Raw genomic sequence first — 5,328 nt, forward strand, 5'->3', positions numbered from 1 at the left:
CAGACGAAGAGCTTGTTCTCTGAGAAAACAAGGCAGCTGAGGGCAGGTCCGGGCTTTAAATCAGCCCTCTGAGGGGATAGGCTGCATTGCTGGGCCCCACGTCCACACCAGGTTGTGTTCCTGTGCACTGCAGAATGGCTTGTATGAGGTCATGGGGAACCAGGATGGCAACAACAAAAAATGGGTTCTCTGCCTCCAGGACAGGCAAGGCAAGACCAGGTGACAGCAGCCTCGTCTGCATTCTGGAGCTGGCAACCTCAGAGATGAGCCTGTGCTCTCCATGGGGTGGGCCGGTTGGGCCCTGGCAAAGACGTGGTCTGCACCTCTGTGTTTTAACAGAGCACCCACACCGGGGGTGCCGGGGGAGAGTGGAGCTTCAGAGTGGGAGAAGGTAAATGCTGTGACATGTTTGTTTCAGCAACGCCCCTTGGATAGCATTGCCCACCTGGTCTTATTCTCATCAGAGACCCATCTCTTCTGGGAAGATTTCTCAGCAGCTGTGGTCACCCAGAGCAGGCATTTCTCCGCAGGTGGAAAATCCACTTGGGGTTGGGGCTGGGCACTGCATCTGCCAAACCGTGGGCTCCAGGCTCCAGGCTCCAGGCTCTGTTTGTGTTGGCCTTGAGCTGAGTTCCAACTGGGATTTGGAGACCACAGAATCTCCGCTGAGCGATGATTAGCAAATGCTCTCTGAGATCCCAAGTCTCTGGCTTGTCTTAGGCAGTGAACAGGTGGGATGGGAGTGTAAGCATGGCTCAGTGGTCCCCAGAAGTTTTATTTTGATGGAATACAGGTATCCATTTGTTTTTTTATGTTGTTCTGTCTAAGAAATCTTTGACTTACTCTAAGACACAAAGATTTGAATTATGCAGGCAGCTCTGAGCTGTATTTTCAGTTAATTTTTGTGCATGGTACAAGGTACAAATTGTAGCTTTTGTTTTTACCTGTAGATTTCCAATTATTCCAGCGCCATTTGGTGAAAAGATTATCCCTTCTTTCCTGAAATGCATTTGCACCTTCATCAAAAATCAGTTGTCTATTTCTGTGCAGACCTAAGTCTAGACTCTCTATTCTGCTTTTTTTTTAGATGGCTAAACACACAACAATACCACACTGTTTTTCTTACTGTAGTTTTATACTAATTCCTAAAATCACATAGCATGAACCTTTCAACTAAAGCAGAGAATTGAAGCCCTCAGGGCTAAACATCATCTGGCCCAGTACCCCATGGTCTTTAGAATGAAAAGCTGAAACTAGTTTTACATTTAAAGAAACAGAAACGTAAGAGAGGAAAGGCGCTGGCCCATGGAGCTAGTACATAATGAAGAAGCCAGCTCTCCTTCCTCACAAAGCCTTAGTAAAGCCCTTTCAATAATCAAATGATGATAAAAACAAAAGCTGCCATTTTTTTTTTTTTGGCAGTTAAGGTGCTAGGCATTTTACACATAGGATTTCATGTAACCCTGCATGCGTTTCGGTGATGTAGCACTAGTATATGTGTTGCAGATGAGGAAATGGAGACACAGAAAGCTGAAGGGATGCAGGCAAAGGTATACAGCTACTGGGTGGCTGGGCTGAGACACAAATCCAGGTGGCTCAGGGCAAAGCCTGTGCTTCCTCTAAACCAGCAGTTTTCCAAGCGAGATCCCTGGACCCACAACATCAGCATCACCTGGAAGCTTGTGAGAAATCAAATTCTTACCCCCAGGTGATTCCGATGCAGACAAATACCTGAGAACTACGGATGGAACCGATCCATGCACTGCCTCTGCTAGCAGAGCAGCAGCTCTATGTTTAAATCCCAATGGACAAATAAACAATTGCAGGGACTCACGTTTGTGGAGGATGCGTGTGGATCTATGGTTCTCTCTTACGGCCACACTCCATGGCAATGACTTCAGAGGAGGGAGGAGTGGATGGCGAGGCCAGTATCACGTCTGCAGGCAGGTGAAGTGCACAAGCTGCAGGTGGGGAGGGGTGGTCAGAGCCCTGGGCAACTGATTTTACCTCTCTGCATCTTCTCTTTCCTCTAGTGTAGAATAGGAATAAGAACAATGCTTACCTTCCAAAGGGACTGTAAGGATGGGTGAAACAAGTCAGGAAAAGGACTTAGCACAGGGTCTAGCCATAAAAATAAAGACTGCATCGAAGTTATTATGTAAGTCCATTTAGACACTTATTTCAAGAACTGACCACATAGAAGCCCCTGTGTTGGTTTTTTACTGACTCCCAGGCAGAGACCAATGGCCTGGCCATACACTCAGGAGAGAGGGCAGTGAAAACCCGGCCTATTAAAAGAATGCTCCCATGTAGCACAGCGCTATGGAAATTTGAGGGATGTATTCAGGGAGAACAAGTCAATGCCCATCAAAAGAACTCCCTTCCAGGTTCAGAAGGTGGCTGGAATCGACAAGAAGAGATGCCTGTGTGCTCCCTTGAGGTGGCCGCCTGTGTCCCTGAAATGAATGGATATGGGGACACTCAATGCAGCAGTGCAAAGACGGGCTGAATCTAGACATGTTGGTTTGGCGCCCTCTCAGGAGTATAATGCCAGGAAGAACTACTTTGCTTGTCAACAAGGGAGACAGAGACTGCCACTGGCTATGGAGCAGATTCAGTACTGGGAGGGCCCTGAGCACAGCTGGCGAGTGGGACTGATGCTGGCTGCCCTGGGGGACTACAAATGGGTCTTGCCTGGAATAGACATGGACTCGACTGGGCTTTGTTTACCTGGGGGAAAATGAAAATGCTCAGAGTGTCAAAAAAATCTGAACAGAAGATATTGCATGGATTTAGAAGGCCAACCATCATTTCTTCAGACCAGGCAATATACTGAACAGCCCCTAATGTCCAACAAAGGGCAGAGATATCGTCCTTAGAGTAACCGTTTGATAAAGGGATAGAAGGGGCAGTTGAAACACTGGTTGTCTAAAGCAACGGTCCCCAGCCTTTTTGGCACTGGGGACCAGTTTCCTGGAAGACAGTTTTATCATGCAGGGAGGGAGGATGGTTTCAGAATGATTCAAGCACATTCCATTGATTGTGCATCTTTTATTTCTATTATTATTGCATTATAATATGTAATAAAGTAATTACACAACTCACCATAATGTAGAATCAGTGGGAGCCCTGAGGTTGTTTTCCTGAAACTAGATGGCCCATCTGGGGTTGATGAGGGACAGTGACAGATCATCAGGCATAGACTCTCCTAAGGAGCACACAACCTAGCTCTCTTGCATGAGCAGTTCACAATAGGTTCCTGCTCCTACGAGAATCTAATGCTTCTGCTGATCTGATAGGAGGCAGAGCTCAGATGGTCATGTGAGCGATGGGGAGCAGTTGTAAATACAGATAAAGCTTCACACACTCAACCCACCACTCACCTCCTGCTCTACAGCCCAGTTCCTAACAGGCCAAGGACCAGTACCAAGTCTAAAACACGGGGAGATAAAACATGAAGGCTGCCTTGCACACCTTCACTAGTCTGTGCTCACACTGAACATGTGTGGGACTAAAGGAGTGTCCCTCCTAGATTTTTGTCTGTTTTCCTGGTTGGTCTGGGGAAGAGAGGCTGGGGAGGATGCTGGGATGACCTTGCAATTCTTGCCATGGGAGGAATACACTGGTAAAACAACTATGTAATTTTTTTTCTTTCTTTCCCAAATCACCTCAGAAAAATGTCTTGTTTTTTTGTTTTTTGTTTTGTTTTGTTTTGTTGTTGTTTTCTCTCCCTTACCTGATGCAGTGGTCCTAGAACCAGAGCTGCAACTGCAAGTTCTGGAAGCAGGAATGATTGCTAAGCAAGAAACCATCATTGTGTTTTTAAACTTTGTCAGAGTTCCTAACAATTCTGGGAGTGGACTGTGTCTTTACCCCATCTGGCAAAACCGGGGTTAGGACTAAATACAATGAACATACATGTGCATGTATCTTTATAATAGAATGATTTCTGTTCCTTTGGGTATATACCCAGTAATGGGATTGCTGGGTCAAATGGTATTTCTGCCTCTAGGTCTTTGGGGAATCGCCACACCGTCTTCCGCAATGGCTGATGAAGGAACGGAAGACTAACGCCGCATGTTCTCGCTTACAAGTGGGAGCTGAATGATGAGAACACATGGACGCATGCGCGGGGAACCACACACGCTGGGGGCTGTTACGGGTGCAGTGGGGGAAGGGAGAGCATCAGAAACAACAGCTAGTGGATGCTGGGCTTAATACCTAGGTGATGGGATGATCTGTGCAGCAAACCATCATGGCACACGTTTACCTATGTAACAAACCTGTACATCCTGCACATGTACCCTGAACTTAAAACTTGAAGAGAAAAAAAAGAATAAATACAAATATATTCCCTGGTGGTAGAAGTGGCTCACTAGTTTGGAACCGGTGTAACCCAGTCCAGAATGAATGGGAACAGACTGAGGCAGAGGCACTCACTAGGCTGATAGTGCTACCAGCGATCTGGACCAGCACAGTGGCTGAAGTTAATGTCCCTTTCAAAGGTGGAAAAGTTTCGTAAAAGTAAATGACAAATGGAAAAAAAAGAAAGAATAATAGCTGAGGGTAAGAAATGAATAAATATGTTATAGATTGAGGGAAATCCAATAGTACATTAACAACCCTTTTAAAGAATCTCAGAGCAAGAGATGACATCATTGGCCAGTTCAGTTATTCCAGGTGCCTGAAAGGGCGAAGCCGTGCATTTACTGAGACCCCTCCTGCTTTTGGGAACTGACAAGTTTCCTGAAGCACCCACGGAGGGCATGGAGGCTCCATGTCCCTTCCCCCATACCTCATCCTACACATCTGGATCCTTTGCAATATCCTTTATAATCAACTAGTATGTTGAAAAAAAAATACCACTGACCACAGGCTGCTGGCCTCCCATGGAGTACCTGGTGTAGGCTTGGGTATCTCTACCTGGTAGAACTGCCAGATGAAATACAGAGACCTAGCTACGTTTGAATTTTAGAAAAATAATTCTTTTTTGTATGTCTCATGCAATATGTGGGACAAACACTAAATTTTTTGTTGTTGATATCTGAAACTTAAATGTAACTGAACTCCCTTTTTATTTGGTAAATCTGGCAACTCTACTGCCTGGACAGCAGAGGCCCTTTGAGCAGGAGGAATTGGCTCCTGGTAGTAGAGGAAGGACTCTGGTCCCCAGTGTAAACCTGTCTGTTTGCTTTCAGGATGCGGGTTCAGAAACCTTTAATGCTGCCTATAAAGATTCAGCATGGCCAGGGACTTGCAGAAGGACTCTCACCTGGTTCCACGTCGATACATTTCAGCCACATGTAATCAAACAGAGAGAAATGGAAA

Source organism: Macaca nemestrina, chromosome 4 (assembly GCF_043159975.1).
Source record: "Macaca nemestrina isolate mMacNem1 chromosome 4, mMacNem.hap1, whole genome shotgun sequence".
Lineage (NCBI taxonomy): Eukaryota > Metazoa > Chordata > Mammalia > Primates > Cercopithecidae > Macaca > Macaca nemestrina.